The 22,217-nt window shown below is 36.6% G+C and overlaps 1 pseudogene; it reads right to left on the bottom strand.

The window, feature by feature from the left end:
- Positions 1 to 6,281: 6,281 nt before the first annotated feature.
- On the bottom strand, positions 6,282 to 15,791 carry LOC148692503 (uncharacterized; annotated as a pseudogene).
- Positions 15,792 to 22,217: the final 6,426 nt, after the last annotated feature.

Here is a 22,217-nt window from a genome sequence, read left to right as displayed (position 1 = left end):
TAATTACCCTGCCCCTTTTCAATTTATAGTTACTTTTTACTAATTACCTCTAATTTTTTGTTTACTATTCGCATAATCCGATACAACACGAACAAAACACGTATACAGCTCGATAATTACCGCGGTTAACCACTAATGACTGTTGTTAATCATCAGCTTTGTGAGGCGTTTACCTTGGTGGATTTACATGGACTTTTACCTTATCCATTTCATGGTAAAATTTTTGTTTGTGTGGTTGTGATGGTTAATTTGGGATAATGCACTTCAGTTTTACTAATACATTGTGAAGTCCTGCTAATGCATTTTCCAGTCTTTTGTTGAAAAATAATTTAACAAAATATATCTACGGAAACAAAATACGTTATGATAGGTACTCACAACTTGGTTATGAGATTTGTGGCTCGAACATTAACCTTATTAAATTTACGTAAGAAGTTCTAGTAATTTGTTGTGAGTCATATTGAATACTGTGAACGAGTTCCGTTTTGTATTATATTTTATATGACAAGCGATGTGTAATTTAGATTTTTATATGTTTAATAGTACGGATTTTGTTGAGTCTTGAATTTTTAAACGGAAGAAGATCCTCTCCGGATTGACTTTGTGGGAATCCTAGGAATCTTCACATTTTAACCATTTATTGTATATCATGTGGCCCGTTTTCATCAATTACCATTTGTGTTTAATTTAAAATACAAAAAGTTAAATGATTTCTGACCTTACGATGCACGATTAATGGCTAAAATGTAAAAATCTTTATGATCCCCACAATTTAAATCCAGATGGGATCCAAATCCATTTTAAATTGAAGTTCTGTATTTTCACGGGACACATATTTACAAATAATCACAATATAGATTTAGGTACACCTATAGCCTATAGCCCTGAGACTAAACATACTTAATGGGGATTTGATAAAGTGAGTATGATGCAAAGAGGTGACATAGTGGTGGAAGACAAATTCTAGGTTTATATTTCGCACATGTTTTGAGTTTGATTTTTAATGCTGGTGAATCGCATGATGGTGATTAGGAAGAGATTGAAATACATCTGTGAGTCATCCTAACTTCTAAAAAGATGGATTACCGTGGCAAAACCATCCGCTTATCTCTTTTTAAAAAAGAAAGATGCAAAGAGAGGGTAGGACCTCCATTCTTCATTTGTTGTTGATTTAGTCTCATATTTAAAAAGGAAAACTAATGAAAATAATTTGAGAACTTTGAGTTTTAACAATAAAGACAAAATAAATGGTAAAGTGAATAGTACCATGATTGACCTTTTAGTGTAAAAATATGATTTTTCGTTAAAGTAAATAGTACTATGAATTTTTCGTTAAAGTTCTTTATTTAAAATGATGGTGATTTTGACACTTTTAATTTAATATTGATACCATATATTGTGATTATACAAATTATAAAATACTCAATTTAAAATGTATGAAGCTATTTAAAAAGAGTGAGGATCCTCGCCGGATTCTCTTTGTGAGGATTCTGAAAATCCTTAAATTACATTTGTTCATCATATATCATACGGTTAGAAATCATTGTAAATTTTTTTATTTAAAATTAAATATAAACAGTACTTGACGAAAATTGACCGCATGATCCACGATAAACGGATGTGATTAGAGGATCCCTAAGATCCTCACAAAGATAATCCGGCAAGAATCCTCTCTCATTTAAAAAAAAAAAAAAAAGATGATGTTAAACTATAAGTACTGAAATCACATCCTAATCAAAATGATCGAGTCATTATAGTATCTCCATTAATTCGTGTACAAACTACCCTAATTTTCATAAAGATTTTAATCGCAAGTAGTTTCATAAAGTTTGACTAATTCATCATTTTAGTCCTTTACATTTCAAATCGATCAAAATTGTCAATATCGTTTATCTTTTACATCACTTGGATATCTACCGTCAAAATCCATCAAGAACTTTTTAGACCATCTCTAAAAGGAGATGTCAAAAATGACATATAGACATGTAATAGTAACAAATGACGTACCATATTATTTCAACTGAAACACCAATAAAGCAATAAACTAGTAACCAAACAACTTTTGTTATTTTTGTTCAAGATAACATAAATGAAACAATAAAATTTTGCATATCGGATGGATAGAAGATATTGATAATATGTGAAATTGGCAAGTCAAACATCAAATTAAAATGTAATATTTTGAATTCATCGTCTCTTTTGGAGATACTCTTAGCATGTTTATACGTTAGTATAGCACGTCTTCGACCCACCAATTCAATGATAAGACCCAAGTTAAAAAATTACACTCAATCTGCATTTTATTGTTGGTTTTTTTTTCTTAGGGAGTTGTTATTGACACTTCATAAATCTTATTTTACATTCCAAACTTACTATATTTTGAAAAAAAAATACACTTATAAGAAGTGTAGAATGAAATTTTTAGAATACCAATAACACTTTTCTTTTCTTTATTGAACCAAACATTCTGTGAGTGGTGGCGGATAGAGTTAAATGTGGAAACCACAAGACCGCCGCCGTCATTGTCATCAATTAATTAATGATCAAACAAAAGGTTGGTAAAAGTGATTGTCATAATTTATATATTTTAATGGACCAAGTGGGTTTCAAATTACACGAAATAATTATATCGGGAAAAAAAAAATGTAGGGCAATGCCTCTCTCTTTTCACATTCTCTTTATCAAGGATTTTTAACTAAATTTAATCTCAATTTATTACTCTAATTTTTTTTTTTTTTTAATATTTAATACATGAATTTTTTTTTTGTTTCTCTGACACTTAAAGTCATATTTTTTAAACACTATCATACATCCGTTAAGTTTTTCGTCTAAACATCTGTTAGTTAATGACTTGACGTCTAGATGAATAATGATCGAATGTCACGTATCACTGTGAGCCCACATGGTAATTAAAAAAAATTAAAAAAACTAATTTTTTATCCCTGGGCTGTCTCCTCACTCCTCAGCCCCCAACCACTTCCATCCCTTCTTCTATCTGCACCGAAACCATCTGTACCCACCCTCCCCGCACACCCACCTCTCCTACCTCACGTCACCCCCGCTCCCTCCCTTCTTTCCTCTGCGCCCACCCAACCCTCTATACCCGACCCACCTCCACCCTCTTCACCTCCGTCGAGATTGGCGAAGCAACCGCAGTAGACGACTACAGCTCTCGCTTGCCGTCGCGAAATGGGAGCGGGAGGAGTAGGAAGAAGGCATTAATCAATATCATCAGAATCCGCAGTGCCCGCGGAGAGAAGAATCCGCAGACGCTGCCTCGCTTCGTCGCCATTTTCTGCTGCTTCTTCGGCGGTGGTCTTGTGGCTTGAATGAGCAATGCCGATGATGCTGGCGTCGGTGGAGATGATGACTTGAAATGGAATTGGAGCTCCTCCAATCCAACCAACGGCAAGCGCCCATTGGGGTTCGACGACGGCGAAGATGACGAAAAGCATTGAGAGAGGAAGTTGTTTAAGCTATTAGATTTGTTACGACAAGGTGGAGACGGTGATGAATTAATTTTCGCGTAAGGAGGTGGGTGTGCAGGGAGAGTGCAGAGAAGAGAAGGGATGGAGGGGGTTGGGGGTCAGGGTATAGCCCAGACAAAAAAGAAATTTTTTTTTTTAAAATTTTTTTTAATTACCACGTGGGCTACAGTGACAGATGGCTTCCGGTTATTGTTCACAGAGGTGCCACATCATCAGTTAACGGATATATGAAAGTGTTTCAGAATATGACTTTAGGTACTAGATTGAGACGAAAAAAACTTTATGTACCAAATGTTGAAAACTAAGAAATTTCAGAATAGTAAACTGAGATTAACCATAATTATTAATTTCACATCATTGCAAGCTCATATATACTATTATTAAGAGAACAGGGCTAACTTATCATTAAAGTTTCTGCTACTCCGTCGGGCCAATTTCTTGTAGATAATTGATAATTAACATTTAAGTAATAAAGATAAGGGTATGTTTACTTACTATGAGAGCAACTCCAGCGTCGCAAAGGTCCCCTAAGGTAACTCACTATTGAATAGCCTCTAGTGAACAGTAACTGTCTTGTGCATCTCCACCCCTAAACTGAATAGCCATGACAATATGCAATAAAATATTAGTATTTTTTATTTTATAAAATAATACAAAAAAATTTTATTTGTAATTTCGGATAAGATTTTTAGTCATTCTCGTTGTACCACGTGTCATTATCCAAGAAGACAATTTTTGGTGATAGATTTCGATAAGATACTTATCCAATGCCGTGGTGCCACGTGTTGTTACATTTTCAGAATCGTTGATGATAGATTTCCAATAAGATTTTTAATCAATCATGTCGCACCATGTGTCACAATCTATTTACAATATTTGAGGATAGATTTCGATCAGATTTTTAATGAATAACAGTATGCCATGTGGCATTATCTACAACCTAATCCTTTCTTTTTCCTCCATATAACCCACCATCTATCCTAAGAAATCACACACCAAAATCAAAATCTCTATCATTATTCATAGTTTTTGCTTCATTCTTACAATATCTTCTTCAAGGATGTTGTGGGAAATTGATGAGCAAGAGAAAGAATTGTTTAAGCAAGGGGAAACTAGGTGGGCGAAAATGTGATGGAAGAGGTTGAGGATGATGAGCATAGAAAGAGAGATGACGAAGCAAGAAGCCAAAGAGCCTCACATTCCTGTCGAGTCAACCAAGCTGTGGCTCAGATCTCCAGGCCCAGCGGTTCTGTAAATATTGATAGAAGCAGGCAACGATGAGGTACGAATCTCTTAGACGATTATTTTGTCCGTAACAGTGCATTTCCTGATACGTACTTTAGACGTCGTTTTAGAATGAAATGACATTTATTTAACAAAATCATGATCATGATTCTTACTTTGTGCAAAAGAATGATGCTTTTGGTGTTATGGGTCTCCTTCATGAGCAAGAAATTATTGCTGACTTGCGGATACTTACATATGGAGTATCTGCAGATCTAGTGGACAAGATAGCGAGGATGAGAAAATCAACCATTCCTGAGTCCCTGATAAGGTTTTGCTCTGCAGTCAAGTCTCTCTACACCGTAGAGTACCTTTGAAGACCTACTTAGATGGACTTGCAAAGGCTTTTGAAAAAGGCCGAGACGCGATGTTTTCCTAGGATGATTGGAAACATCGACTGTATGCACTGGACCTGGAAAAACTATCCCAGTGCATGGCAAGGAGCTTATGTGGACATAAAAGGAGCAAAAAGTATCATTTTGGAGGTGGTGGCATCATTTGATACATGGATTTGGCACACTTTTTTTGGTGTTCTGGGGGCTCAAAATGACCTTAATGTCCTTACCCAATCCCCAGTGTTCAACGATGTCTTGCAAGGAAAAGCACCAAGAGTCACGTACTAGGTCAACAGAAGGCCATATTACCTAGTAGACGACATTTACCCAAGATGGTCATCGTTTATCAAAACAGTGCCACGTCCACGAAGTGCAAAGGAAAAACACTTTGCAAGCTGTCAAGAGGGGTGTAGGAAGAATGTAGAGCGTTGTTTTGGTATCCTCCAAGCTCGTTAGGCGATTGTTAGGGGTGCTGCCAGAATGTTTAATTTAGAGTCGCTTCAATCCATCATGATGACGTACATCATTCTTCACAACATGATTGCAGAAGATGAGTACGATTATGATGCCGTTGATGAATATGAGTCAGACATGATGAACAATTTCAGAACATAAATATATTGTGCTCATGACGCTACTGAAGAACTTCTGCAACACAAGCCTTACAAAGGGATGAACGTTACAATGAAAGGCTCATTCAACGATATACTGCACTTCAGGACCCATATATGCACAATGCCCAGCAAATTGACTTGATAGAGCACCAGTGGGAATTGAAACAAGCTAAAGAAACTTAAGTTCATTTAGTGTGTTTGTTTTTATTTGGCGTGTTTATTTAATTTTATTTGGTGTGTTTTTTAAGTTCATTTAGTAAGTTTATTTTTTATTTTTTTTATTTGGTGTGTTTGTAATTTTATTTGGTATGTTTATGTAATTTTATTTGGTGTGTTTATGTCATTTGAATAGAGATTCTCTTAGTTTAAATAAATTACCAAATTAAATAAATATACTCTTAGTTTTAAATAAATTACCAAATTAAATAAATATACTCTTAGTTTAAATAAAGTAATAAATTCAATAAATTGGAAACAACATAAAAGTACTATATTCAATAAATAAGAAATTACAACCCAAAGTCATTGGAAAATTATGGCTCCGATTAAAAACAAATTCCCTAGTCCCTTGTGAATGGAAAGTCATCACCTAACCAATTTGTGGTGCTAGGATCATCTCCTCTTGTGGTGCTAGGACCATCTCCTTTTGCTCTCACTTCCCTTGCACGCCTCATTTGTACCACGTCCGTTTTCTCCGAATTCCAAAAATATTTAGAATTCGGTGACTTCCCCTCTACAGGTTCCTTCATAATGTCATGATCTTGTTGAGCCCTTCTTTCTTCTTTAAGCTCTTCCCTTTCTTGCCTAAGTAGCTCTTTTTCTCTCTCATTAGCTTGAAATAATCTCTCAGCAGCTGCAACTTTTGCCTCCTCTCTAGCCTTATTAGCCTCAAATTTAACCATTTCCCGCGCCAAAGTCAATTCACTTTGGCAAGCAAGTTCTTCCATATATTTTGCATAATCATTCTTGGAAGCACTCCCTTTACTCTTTGAAGCCTTCTTACCTTGAGGCTTAATTGGATAACGGGTCAACCCCGACGTTTGTTCATGAGGTGTTTTTGGCACTTTTTCTGTGTCGGTTTCATGAACATGCGAGTCATGAACGCGCGTAGAGTGTCGAGGGGTGATGTTCATGACAACTTCTAGACCGACATGCACAATTCTGAATTTAGGACAATCTTTGACAATATTCCAACATTCTCACCGGGTGAATGATTTGTTTTTGTTTTTGGTTTTGGCATTATACGAAGCTTGTACTTGAAGTGTCTACACAATGCAGGAGAAGAAATAATTATAATCAAAGTAGCTAATGTAAATTTGGGTATAGTATAAACAAATAAATAATATATTGTTACCTGATCCGCTAAATTTTCCCCACTTCGAAGATTAGCACTAGTTTGTTCCAAGGCGTCTCTCCAAAGACTAAATGATTGGCTGAATATTCTCCAACGACTGGACATCGATTCTTTGGTTCTTTTCTCACCAATTTTCTTAAGATAATTGGTATGAATAAGACTCTACATTTCTCACAACTGCATCTCATTACTCGTAATCAGATCATGAATAACTTCAACCCAGCTAGAACACAACGTAACATCTTCAATAAGCGTCCAATTCGTACCTGCATCATTAGTCATTTTGTTGGAAACCAATTGGATTGAAACTTTGAGACAAAGATTGGAATGTGGTTGAAAGTATTTGAGAAAATATGAAATTGTGGTGTAAGGTAGAAGATAATGAGAAGGTATTTATAGAAAGTAAAATCATTTTTTATTTATTTAAAATTTCAGATTTTTTTATATTAATTTTTAACATTTTTTATTAACTTAATTAATCTCTCCCATTGGATTAAAAAAAATTTGAAATCCAACCCTCCAAATTGTGCCATGTGGCATAACAGTAACATTTTAGAATTTATTAATGTGAATTGTTTTTTTTTTTTTAATTTTTAAAGGTGAATAACGTGGACCGTTGATCTCAAATCCAACGGCTGATATTGCGAAAGGTTTCAAATTTTTTTTTACCTTTGGAAATCCAATGGTCCAAATAAAGTAAATATTGAAATCTAATGGACGAGAAAAAGCCACGTGGCCACCAACGGTAACATTTCTGCCTTCTGCGCCGCGGGCCCCAACGCCTGAAATGTTGTCGGGGATGCGCCCCCAAGCGCGTGTTATGCACACGCTTGACACAAAAAATAATTAAATAGTGGCTGATGCCACCCTGATGTCAGCATTGCATCACCTAGCCCTCGGGCTCTCGGGCCACCAATTCGCGCCAGGCCTCTCACTCGGGCCCCCCTCCCAAATCGACCGCATGGGCTGGAGGTTGTTGTTGGGGCTATTGGGTCTTCAAAGTCGCCGGTCCATCAAGATCCAGCTCCCGCTCGAGTTGCTCTGAGAGTGAAGTTCAAAGAGAACATGACTAACAAATACCATGAAAATGTACCCTACGAAGCAAACTTTCATGGTACGCCCATCTAAAAGTACAGTTAGCCCAAACGTCACCCAGTGCTTGGTCCGATACCTAATCACGTAAGTTTTCCCAAATTTGGGTTCATGAATTTGAAATCAAAACATTTGAATAAAAAAACTGAATGGAGAAGAAAATCCTTGATTGTTGTTGCGTATGTCGAAGTGTGAGTCTTCCTTCAAATGCCCATGCACACTCCTCGCGATGCTTTTGTTCTTCATCGGTGTAAAAATCTCGACCCCGAACAGCTTCCTCGCGAAGCTTTTGTTCTTCCTCGTCGGCGTGAAATCAACATCGACACCTCCAACAACTAGTAAAATTAAAAGAAAGAGTGAAAATAAGAAAAGTGAAAGAAATTGAATCAGAAAAATGAACGGAAGGTAAACGAACAACCAAAGAAGAAGCCGATCTGGGTTGTTGTTGTGTGCATCGAAGTGAGCAAAAATGACGTAAAGCAACGAAAAGGTTAAAATTAAAGTAGGGAGAGGGATCTTCCCGATCCCTCCCATCAAATTTTGTTAATCAACCAATGCAAATCCTTGAAATTTGATCTAATGATTAAAAAAAAAAGTCCTCTTAAAAATTATAATAATTTTAGCCGTTTGATCAAATTTCATGATCCGAATTTGTTAATTGACAGAATTTGGTGGAAATGATCAAAAGATGATCCATTTCCTAAAAATAGAACTACAAGTCAAAACAAGTTAAATTTAACACTAGTTATTCTCCACTTAAAATTGTAGTAAGTAGGTTTAGGGTTTCCAGAGTAACCACGCCTTAAAATTGTAACAATAAAAATTCAAAAACAAAATCTGCTAGCCGAAACACATCGCACTGAATTGGGAGGTAGGAATATTCCGGTTTACAAAACCTATAAATACGGAAGATCTGCTCGTGCTTGTCAAAGGAAAGAAGAAGAAGAAAGAAAGGCTCCGTTGGTGGCGCTATAATTCCGTAATAGGGAAATTGAATTGAGGAAGAGTCAGAATCAAATTAGGTAGTTTACCCTTGACGATGCATTGGTTACACTTTTGTTTCGGAGGCGTGATCAAAGATTAAGGATATAGTCATAATTGTTGACTCTAAAAATTACCAAGCATATGTGGTGTACAGACCGAATAACTAAGAACTAACTACGTCCTTCTGGCAAAAATGGGCATGCCAACTCGCGTCTGAGCTTGGTCGGTGAGTAGATGGATGTGGTGGTGGTGTCGAATGCACTGCTGACTTCTATACTTGAGCGATCATGGCCGAGGAAGGAATGCGTCTCGATCTGGAGTCCTAGAACTTGAAGACAAGGTTGCTAGTCATCTCGAAGTTCAGGATCTCTGGCACCAAGTTTAAATACAATTGTTTTTTATTTTATTTTTTATTCTCAACCAAACTAATTTTTTGCCTGTTTAAGTTAGTTGTCTTGTCTACAGCAAACATTACTCATGCGTCCCATCCAATCCACTCCTAACCTATCCTATACTAAAGACCAAGTTCAAATTATTTTCTAGCCAGTTTAGGTTAGTTGTTGGCAAATTTATTTATTTATGCTTGTGATGTATGTTCAAATAAAAAAGGAGGAAAATAGGAGTGTCTTACGCTCACAAAACCCATATTACAGTTTTAGAACTTTGGATGAGGTCCACGGGGTCATTAGTTCGACCGGCAGTAGAAGAAAAAAAAAATGTTTATCTCCTGGAGAAATTTTAAAAAAGGAAAACTAGTAAAAAAAAAGTTCGAAAATTTTGAATATTAACGATAAGGACAAAATAAAGAGTAAAGTGAATAGTACCAGGATTCACGTTTTAATATAAAAATATAGTTTTTCATTAAAGTGAACAGTACCGAAAGCTTTTCGTTAAAATTTTCTTTTTAAAAACATATGGGTATGGTTATGTAAAGGATGAAAGATTGCTTCAAAGCATGTATAAATGCGCTATCTTCAAGACTTTATTTGCCCCTACATCTAGAGTGAAAAAGGGATATCCAAATGGCTTTGTAGATAGAATGAAGTATGGCCTTACACCTATTGTTTGTCAAAGTTTTACACATTCTTAAAATAAACCACAGACACACATGAGATCACGAGGAATACTCTAGTTTATATCAAGAACAAAATCTGCATAAAATTGTTCTTAGTGCTTTGGTTTTTCAATAAAAGGTGGATAAATCATAAGACTATTTTTATTTATTTTTTATTTATTTTTATATATATTTGAAGGGGATTTTGTAGAGTTATTTGCATTATTATTTTCTTCCAGAAATCGTTCTCTATTTATAGAGGTTTAAGTGTGCCTTTCTAAAATGGTTAAACCATTCAAAGCCTCACATCAATTAGTTTATCCTTTGATCATAAGACACAACTTCAAGAAAGGTCTACTCATTTGAATTTACTTTCAAATTTTCTAGAACATGTTCCTAGAGTGATATTGATACGATACACTGAGTATCAAAGTTTTAAACCGAATAGACACAACTCCACCTTCAAAAAAGTGCGAGATTTCGAATTTTGCAGGAGTTTTTGATCGATCAAACTTAGGCAGAGAGCATTTATTTGCTTATGATCTCATCTGACTGGTAGCAAAAAGCGGACGCACTAAGAGGCAAGGGAGTCAGTTGACCTTTCGATCTTTGATGAATTTTTATGAATAATTTGAGTGTTGTCATTTTGAAAGCTGGAATTAGCCTCCATACATGCTCTCAAACCGTTGAGAAGAGTTGCTTTTCTTATTATTTTTAAAAAAAAATATTAACGGCTGAAAACAAAGTCGTTTTGGGCCAATTTACTTTATAAAAAAAATAACAAAAAGCAGCAGAAAAAAGAAAAAAAAGAAAAACACTAGAACTTTTACAAAGAGAAGAATCGCACAAGCATGATATTGAAATTCCTAGCATGGATGATGGATATATTGCTCAAGGGAGATCACGACATGGAGCTCAAAGAATCACAAACTTCTATCATTATCATGTAGAGCTCTTTATTGCTATCATTGATAAGCAACTTGTGGAATTAAATAGTCGCTTTGATGAGGTAATTATAAATACAGAGTTGCTTCTTTGTTAGGCATGTTTGAGTCCGAACTAATTATTCTCGGCTTTTGATGAAGAAAAGCTAATTCGTTATGCTCATTTTATCCAAATGAATTTTCTACTTGTCAACCCTTGACATTTCAAGATCAACTTGGACATTATATTCTTGATATGTGTTCGAGTAGTGTATTTTCTCAATTGAAAGAATTGGTAGTCTTGCAAAATAATAATAATAATAATAATAATAATAATAATGAAGATGGGAAAGATTAAAGTATATAATCATGTGTATTTGCTAATTACATTAGCTTTAGTTATATAGGTTACTTCTGTTTTAGCGGAGAAAGCCTTTCCCCGTTACGAAATTTTGTTGTTGAAAATCTATATCTTTCAATACACTCACGCAATTTAACACATATAAATCGTAATCATTATTGCTTTTGGTTGCAGTTTTGGGAACAATCATCCCATGAAGCATCACTCGATGTTGGACATGCTTTGGGTTTGGAGAGATTACACACACACAAACACACACACACATACATGTAGGAATCCTTTAACAAGAGGGTCTCTGCATTTTTATAGCAATGGAGAGACCTTTTTGACCCATTTTATAAAAATGAAGAGACCTATTTGACCGTTAGATTTGATTTTGATGAAATTGTGTGGTTGAGATTGTGTGACTTGTGATTTAATCTCAACTACACAATTTCATTAAAGCCAATTCAACGGTTAAGAAAGTGTCCCCATTTAAAAAAAAATGAGGATCCCTCTTGTTAAAGGGCCTATATATATAAACACATATATACACTATCTCAAGTATAAAGGTAAATGCTAGTCAAATGAGGATTTAGTTCACATGCACCAGATCTGATCAGAACTCCGAAGTTATGTTACTTAATATTACGGTCTAGTGTTATTCCTATTGTCACGCCCTAAACCCAAGATCGATAGAAAAATTCGAACCCGAATCCGAAATGTGAGTTAAAAACTAAATGAATAAAAAAAATTGAAACCGGTTGGAAAATAAGTTTCTTCTTATAAAACAGTCAAGAACTCTTTACAATTTTGAAGTAAAAAGATGAATAAACATTCTATTCTCACATCTAATCCGGTCTCATCCTGCCTACCCTTTTGAATGTCAAGTTCGTAAACATGTATAACAATAGAGGGATAGGGACATAATCTTACCACAGTAAATTGACAATATTAAATTAAGTGTCATGGAATTATCAACAATCACATATAAAATCATTATTGACAACAATGCATGAATGTAATGCAACTTCTTTAGCTACACCCATTAATTCATATAATAAAACATGCAAATCTGCACGTCCCATACCGTGCATTTTACCATTGCAATGGTGGTTCCAATATTCTATTATACAAACTAACTCCCATAAGGTATCCCAAGTTCATAAACCCTTTTTGTTAGTCATCTTATCTACTTTATTGATCTCCAGCCCAAATTGCCCACATCAACAATTTATTCCGCTGATATCCTATTCTAATGTGCACACCGGGCTCGCTTGGGACCTGGTTCACAATTTATAGATTCAACTACACAAAAGATCCTTTCCAATTACCCTCATTTCCAGGCCAATCTCAACACTAAAGTTCCAACCACATCAGCATGAATAATGCACAAATAATGTCATTCCATCTTTCACATGTATCATAGTGTATTCTCAACGAATAACATTTCAGCAATAATTCCATAACCAATAACAAGTAAACACTCAACTGAAGCAATTAACCAATTAACCAATTAATATCCAACTACATTAATCAATAAAAAAGATCAAGAATATTATAACACTTCACGAAATTTAATAAAATCAATTTCCGTAAAGGTCTACCGTATTTCCCCTACCTCGATTCCAAAGCTAAAATGAAGATCCACGTCACTACCAGAATAGCTAAGCTCCACATACTTGAATAAGCTTTTTGACCACTCTTGATACCATGTATTTCTTCCACTCTTTTATTTTCTAATCTCACTATATATATACACACACATACACATATATCATATATAAATATATAGATACAAGTAAGTACGTATACAAGTAGGCGTACATATTTATCATGTCAAAATATATAGACACGTATGTATATACATACACACATGAGCTGCAAAGCATGCATTGCATGCTAGCTCCGTTTGGAAAACAAATGGAGATGATAGCAATATAAGTCGGTTCCAAGACTTAGTAACTACGTAAATGCATTAAATATAATATAGATGGATAAAATTTAATAGAACCGGTTCTTCTCTATTGTAATGAGGTGTCAACTGCATAGTAATGTAGGGCACATGTCCACAAGGTAACTTCATATTTGATAACTTTTCTCCATATTTCGACGGCTCTTACTTGGGGAAACATGAATCACAAATACACTTGTCCATTATATGCAAACTTAAAAGACACCTGCACCTTAATCATTCATAAGGTTGTAAAAAACGTTAGGCGTTAGTCGGATTTCGACAACTCTTACTTGGGGAAACATGAATCACAAATACACTTGTCCATTATATGCAAACTTAAAAGACACCTCCATCTTAATCATTCCCAAGGTTCTAAAAAATGCTAGGCGCTAGTCGGGCGGTCGGTTAGGGCCTAGCGCTTAGACGGTTAAGACGGATTTAAGTATATGTGTAAAATTTTAGAACTTGTTATGTTGATTTTGTAACATTTAATCAACCCACTTAGTTTAATCATTGTTGGGCCTTTGTTTTTCATTAAAAATGAACTGGACCTTTGTTTTTCATTAAAAATAAACTGGGCCTTGTTTTAAAGAAATGCCACCTAAGTTCCTAACCAAAATGAACCCTAACTCTAATTGCAATACCTCTACCGCTCCATTTAATTGCAGATCTCTAACCAAAATAAACCCTAACTCTAATTGCAAAATTGCACAGCCGCCCCGTTTCTCTGCAATTGCAGATACCTCTACCGCTTTCTTTCTCTGTCTCTCTATCTCTCTTTCTCTCCCTCTCCATTTCCCCAGCCAAGCCATTCCTCTTCTTTCTTCTATACCTTGCAATTGTAGATCCACTATCTCATCCCACATTTTAACCCTTTAATTGCAGATCGATGTCTATCATTTTCATCCCAGCCAAATCGTCTCACTTCGTTTTCTCTACAATTGCATATCGAAACCCGTCGGGATGGTTGCCCAATCATCCAACCTCATTACCACAACGGAAGAACGGCGTTGTAATCGGCTTACCATCAAAGTCGCCTAGCCCGCCCAGCGCCCGTCTAGGTGCCGCCTAATACCCTTTCCGATTTCTTCGACGATTTTGGTTTAATCGCGGCAACGAACCACCGCCCAGCACCTAGGCCGTATTTTTGAACACTGATCCTTCCAACTCAAGGACTTGGTAATAAAGGTAATCATATGTGTGAATATGCATAGTTACATGCATAACACGGTACCAGCTAGGTAAGTATCTAAGGTTCACCCTAATGAAAAATAATATCTACATATAAATTAAAATTAAAATTAAAAAGTATGGGGTCTTATACCTAATCACTAGTGATTCAATTCTCGTCATAGGCGAATTTGTACCACATTATTACTAGCCCATTATGAGGCTTAGCTCACTCTTCCACATTTTTAGTGTATATAATATCGTTTGTGTTGTGACATATGTTCTTATCAATATTGTGATTGTGTAAATCCTAAGTAGAGATAAAATATGAATCTTTTGGGATCTAGAAGATCTTTCCTAATAGACTTTGTATTACTTGGAGAGAAAGTTTATTTCCTCCTTATTACTATAAATAAAAGCACAAGGACTGGGGAAGTAACACACAATTCTTCAAACCTATTCTCCACTCTTTTTCTCTATGCCGCACCCCTTAGTTAAATATAGGCCACAACACGTTATCAGCATGCTCTTCACGTTGTGCCAAAGAAAATTTATTCTTCGTCAATCAGGGAGCATTATGTTTCAATTATTTTTTAATTGATTAAATTTTACTTTTATTGAATTCATTAATTCAATATATTTTTCTTATGTTGAACATGATACAAGCTTTGGAGATGGAAACCCGACATTGAAGAAAGAATTTTTTGCATCAAACCAGTTCACCAATATCATCACACAATCAGGTTTTTCCAAAACAATGATTTTTATCTTGATATTTTTGCAGCCCTAATAGCATGAACATTCACCATAATGCATGACCTTAACTTTACGTTTTTTGAATTTTAGATTCTACATAAATTGTGTATGCATTATAATCATAATTCTATTAAATTATGTGAATTGATATTGCATGAAAATAGATATGCATAATTGAATTTTGAGATAAAAAAAAAGAAATAATAAATTAGGGTTTGAAACCCTCCTCACTGAGCGAGCCGCGATTGTCAAGTTCCCAAGCCGCTAAGCCGTCGAGCCTAGCATGCCAGGCTAGCAGCCTGAGCCACTAGAGCCGAGCTAACCAGCGAGCCAAGCCATAGAACGAATGTTCCAGGCCTGAACCCAGACCTGACGCCATGAATGGCGTTGCCATCACTAAAACCACGGCCAAGTTTGGCCTGCAGCCACCCTACCACCATGGGTCAGTATCCCCGATGATCTGAAGATCGTTTCTGACAGGTTTTTGTTCGAGATTCTTTGGAATCTCACTAGATTTTGAAATCCCGATTTCGAACCCGTGTTTTTTTTTGCTCTTGGGCGTTAAGAGTAACCCTTTCCGTCACTCATGCATGGCCCTCCGTTGGAACCCGACTTTCCTCGATGGTCCCGACCTTAAACACAGTCGCCAGTAGCGGCGGCGCTGGATTCCCTCTCCAGCGATCACTCCTAGCAATGCTGGGGCGTTCTTTGGTCCAGTACGAGCCCAAATTGGGCTTCACTTTTCCTTTGGCATGCATCTGTAACCCTCTAGCCTTGCAACCCTTATCCCTCGCTCAACCCACACAGCACCAGCCCAATTGGGCTATGGTGTTCCTATGTAGGCGCAGGATAACCCAGCCCGTGTGGCTGTTGAGGACTCCCTGCACCGCAGCACATTGGATCCCAGCCTCTGTGTTGTGCATCCGTGTCCGTGACACACAGGATTGCGCCCTATTGGGGCCTACGTCTGCAGACCATATCTGTGCACATGGACTAAGCTTTTCCTACCCAATTTTTTGGGCTTGGATCTCATTCACGATTATTTATTTTTTATTTTTATTTTTTTTAAAGGCTATTGGGGATTTGGTCTAATACCTTAGGCCACCAATTATACTGTCTATATTTTTTAAGGCTTTATGGGTTTTAAATTTTTTTCGCCTAACTTTTAATTTTGGCCCGATGTCTAAATAATTATATTATAAATTCTATACATATTTGCATATTTTGTTGTTGTATATTTTTGTATATTTTGCGTTTGTTTGCATGTATTATGAACTTGAAGTTCATACTTCCGAACCCAAAGTTTCGGAAAAGTGCCATAGAAACCTAAAGTTTCTTAACGCGCAACATTCATGTTGAGACCGGAAGTTCTCCATGCTTAAATCTGTTTAAACCAAACCATGTCTTAGAACCCGAATATTCTAACTTTGATGTTTATGGAAATTTTATTTCCTAAAACACCAATCACATTCTTGTTTCTACCATTCAGCGTATTGTCGAACCATAACAAGTTCGATTTCACTGATTTGCAAGTTTCAAATAAGAAGCTACTTTATGTGGATACAAGATGTGACACCACGCTTGACTACGACTATTGTGAAATCATTGTAGCCAATTATGGTGTGGAAGAGCTGAATATGTCTCCGCTATGATCTTCATTCGAACACTTATGCCTGAAGCATATCAAATAGAAGTACCTCACTGCTGAGGACTTCATGGCTCTTTGACTTGCTATGGACCGTTTCAAATCATGTAAAGATGAATTCTTGCCCAAAGCAAAACGTGATTGAAACCTGTACTTCCATTAATAGGTACAATTCTAAAGTTTATATCCGATCGAATTTTGACTGGAAGAAAATCTTTCTCATCCTTTTATATCTAAATTGCTCCTGAAGTAGCAGTATAGAGACCTGTAGTTTACCAAATTCTCAGATTTGATTACTACCACACCGAGAGAAAGGTACCTTAACAATTTGGCTGGGAGCTACCGAACGGTATAAACCCAGTTTTAGTTGAAGTTTACAGAATGGTGGTGCCCTACTTCGGCAGGGATACATCGACATGCATGCTCTGCTTCAGCAGAGGTGCACCGAACAATACTAATCTGCTTCTGTAGAGGCTACCGAACAAACCCTCCAGTTTCGACTCGAGCCTACCAAGCCCAAGTCTGGGTCTGTCTCTCTCTCATAATCCTATTTCGAGTTTGTTTTACAACATATGGTATAATCAGGCCTGCCAAGAAGTGGTATCACGCCCGAAGTATGATCCTCGGCACCTAAAACTTCAAGAATAAGGGATAGTATTCCTGAACCTCAACCCTGCAGAATCTAACTCTGTTTTGACGGAATAGATCATTGGTTATGCACTTTTATGTGCTTTTACCAATGTTGTTGAGGAGTACCATTCCTGTAGTCAATATGTGAGACTAATTTAGCTCTACTTAACACATTTGGAAAAGCGAAATTTGACATGGAAGACTGTATTGGCTGAACCCCCTTGTATATTTGGTTTAGTTTGTGAATAATTTCTTTTGTTCTCGGATTTAAGATTGGTGCTTGGATGTCACTATTATTCTCAAATAAGAGTTAATTAATGAAAATTAGCACATGTGACTACAATTAACTCTTGCTTAGGTATGTTTTATTGGGAAGTTAATAGTTTGGTTCTATGCTAACTTCATACCTAATCATCCCCTGACAACCTTTCAGGCTTATCCAACTAGATTGTGGGGCATGGCATTGCCCTATATTGTCCAATGATACTAATTTTACCATAAAGGGAAGCCTTATACTCACTTCGTTCCAAAAGAACGCCCTTTTTGAGTTTTAGGGATATTTGAGAGTATTATTACCATATTGAAACCAATGTAGAAAATGGAGTAAAATTCCTTGGCATATTACCATATTGCACTTCCTACAAATATTGCCAAAAGCATATTCTAGAGAAGATGGAATGCTTAATGAGTGGATTACACCCATTTAGGCCCACTATGTTGTCGGCCAGAAGCCCGCGATTCCAAAGGAATTTTCGCTATGGATGTACGTTTGGGATATCTAGGATGATCCGTAATGTGCCTTTTTGGGCATCCTTTTACCATAAGTAAAGACATCATACCTGGACACATATTATACCTTAGCATAATTCATCTTTTCTACAAAGGATTCAAAGGGGACATTTGTAGACTGATTCAACCACCATGCGGACTATTTATGTACTTTATGGTACTGGTTGATGCTTCTACACATTGGTCACACGTGTGGCTGTTGTCTATAAGCTGTATTCTCCACACTAGTGTCTCAAATTAACGAGCTTAGGGCTTACCATCCTGATTATTTGATCAACTTTATTTGATTAGATAAGTTGGAGAATTTACATTGAAAACTTTTGATGGATATGTTGGAAATGTGCCCTAAAACCAATCATATGATGATACTTTATGGACATTTCACATGTTAAACTAATCTAGTTTAATGTAAAGGGCAAAGATTATTGTTTGAGCCGTCTCATATAAATGTTATATGCTTAAATGATAAGTCCAAGGAATATGTGATTGGAAGAATGCGATCTAAAGAAGTTAGATTCATGAGACCATTCTTTCGTTGACACATCCTAAACGTTCCTGATCATAGGATTGTCAATTGGGCATTGACAGTCCGTTAAGATCAGTACGTGCTATGTCTTTTCTCAGGGAGAGTGACTAGTCTCGAGTCATTGGTGTGTGTGACATCAAGACAAGTACGTAGGTGCTCAATAGAGAATGAGTTCACTGAACACGATCAACGAAGAGTTCTCATATTCATGTCACATGAGAACTCATGGTTGGGATAATGCAAATTAGTCTTTTGACCTGAGGCATCACAGTTGTCTTGTGGTTAGGTCCTTAATCTTTGATTATGTCAAAGTCACTCCATCAGGAGGGTGTCCACGGCATCGTTGGGGTTAAGCCACTTAGCCATGGAGGCAAGTGAATGCGCAACAAGGGATCTCTAACCTTCAAACTGTTTGAGGGAGAATACTCTATGATATCATTTAGAATCTCTGGCCAGAGTATGAATGAGATGTTGGAATGCGTTCCAGATCACATTCAAGGTAATCATATAAGCACAAGATTCACATTGGATAGTAGACATGAATAAACTATCAAACCAAACAATGTGGTCAAGAGTATTGTATTAGAGAAAGACCGTATTGCATTTGTAATCCTAAAACTGAATAGGTTCTCCACCTCTTCTGATTAGCTTGAGTAACCATGACATGCTGCTAGGCGTCAACCATGGTTTGTGGAAGCCCTAAAAGTGTATTATCACTAACGGGAGAATTGAAAGTAAGTTTCAAATTCACAATCGATTTGAAAGAGTTTGAATCGCCCACTGCCTCGCTAAAAGGAACCTAATGGATCGTACACCGTGTAAGGTAGAGATTGAAGATTCAACGGAGATGAGTAAGAATAATTAAATGGTTTAATTATTTATGGCAAGGATTAATTAATATGATTATTAATCAAACGAATAAGTTCGTTAAAAGACCACGGGATAGTTTTGGACCTTAAGGCTCAATGGGCTTCGAACGTCAAGTCCATTGACTTAAGTTGTGTGACAACTTAATGAATAATGATTCACAAAGGCCCAAATAGCCCAATAAATCCCATGTTAAAGAAGGAGTGGTTTTGGACTTATTTACAAGTTTGCCACTCAAATGAATTAAGGAATAAGTATGACTTAATAGCCGAAAATTCATTAAGGGTAATTTTTGGGGGAAAGGATGAGAACACAAGCTCTCCTTTCTCTCTAAAATTTCAGCCACCTTGGAGGGATCATCTAGCAATCAAACTCCTCCAAGGTCACTCATTTCTTCTACAATATGCCTTGGTGTGGAGACTTAGAGGTTTTCAATTTTGGGAACTTGGAGAAACCTTTTCATCCATCCAAATCCATGGATCTAAGATGCAAGGAATGAAGGCCCTTTCTTTGGGTGATTAGTCTTTGCTTATGCAAAGAGGAATCTACAAAGGTATTGATTTCTCAACTCACTTTGTTTTGAGTTGAGTCTTGGTTCACCTATCTACTAGGCTTTGAAGTTCATGGGTTAAGTTTTGTTTTTGAGTGCATATAAACATGATTCCGCCTTTTAATTGTTAATTGCATGTTGTTGATGTTGCTCAAATGAACTTGTTTTTCACAAATTTTCCTTCAGGATATTGCATGTCGGTTAGGTTTTGAAGCTGAACATTTAGTACCCTATGTTCATACCCAGAACGACCCAGCAGAAGCATTCATTAAACGCCTTCAAATGATTGTGCGATCGATTTGTCATACGTACCAAGTTCCCGATCTCTGCTTGGGGCCATGCAATATTGCAAGCAACCATGTTGGTATACCTGAGGCCTATCACGACCGAACTTTATAAAGCGTGTGTCAGTTGGTTGCTAGATATGAACCCTACATAGCGCATATACGCGTCTTTGGTTGTGCGGTTTATGTGCCATTTTGCACCGCCTTTGCGTACAAAAGAAAAAATGGGTCCTCAGGGAAGGATGAAAATCTATGTTAGTTATGATTCTCCTTCTAATATTCGTTACTTAGAACCTTTGATAAGCGATCTCTTTACCGCTCATTTTGAGGATTGTCACTTTTATGAGACAGTTTTCATGTCGTTAAGGGGAGTAAGAATGTCAACATTCCTAAAAGAATGACGTGAATTATCGTGGACATCCTTACTATGTCTCATCTCGATACTAATCTTGATTGTTAAAGTATAACCAGACACTTCCCTTGCTCTAGCAAAAGATACGAGATCACATATACCAGCTGCAAATGTGCTTGCAAAGATAAATGTACTAAATGTACGATGGACCTTCGTCCTAAAAGCAGGAACGTCACTACTGTGGCCAACCCTCGTACATTGGCAGCTAGCTAATCAATCTGCCTTATGCCAGAAGCGTGGCAGATCACTCGGTTCGAGTATTCACTTCCCCAAAAAGTGGAAGAACGTGGCACGAACAGATCCACCCCTCGATCGCTATCTTAATCTTTTTTATCTCATGAGATTAAATCCAGATTACTCCTGAGACCTGCAGTTCTTGATCCATACTAGTTTGGATGAGATATGAAATTGGAATGAGATTATCATAGATGATGTTTCATTTATATGGTAACTACCAACATAAATGAAAAACGACGATAACGAACCGAGTTTCGTTGATTAATGTCAACGTAGAACTAATTGGTCAACTAGAAGAATCAATTAATGATGAATAAGATGAATGAAATAGATGACGCCTTGTGGCGCAAGGTTTCTCTTATACACCATGTGATTGGTTGCAGCATTATAAATGTGGTTGTAGTATCTCTGGGATCTTGATACGAAAACTACATGGAGTTTCCAAAGGATTTACATGTACTGATTCAAATAGTTCTAGACCACAAGAACACCCTCTTGGTTCAGATGAGGACTTCACTTTACGGATGTAGAACTATCTGGGTAGATATGGTATACCTGTCTAAGTGAATATTTGATCAGTTAGGGATATATGCCCTTGTGTGTACAAAATTCGAAATTGCTAGAGTTGAGAAAACTGAATCGCACCTAAAGTCGGACTTTAAGATAAATGATCTTGGGAAAACTCGACATTACCTCGACCTGAAGTTTCGAGCTAGTTCTGATGATATTTTGGTCCACCACTCGAACTATACCCAGAAAATGTTACGTCTAAGTATACCCTGATCGTTTGTATGCTAGATGCAAATTTACCTTTACGGAGGGTATAGAGCATAAGGTTCCATATTGGAATGTGAGGCAACCATATCTAAGTACCATTGGCATTTGTTGTACTTAGCTTAATGCACCAGAATCGGACATTTTATGTG

This window comes from Pyrus communis, chromosome 12 (assembly GCF_041283825.1).
Source record: "Pyrus communis isolate YQ-2024b chromosome 12, ASM4128382v1, whole genome shotgun sequence".
Taxonomy (NCBI): domain Eukaryota; kingdom Viridiplantae; phylum Streptophyta; class Magnoliopsida; order Rosales; family Rosaceae; genus Pyrus; species Pyrus communis.
Note: the sequence above shows the minus strand (reverse complement) of the source record. Positions and strands in the feature narration are given on the sequence as shown.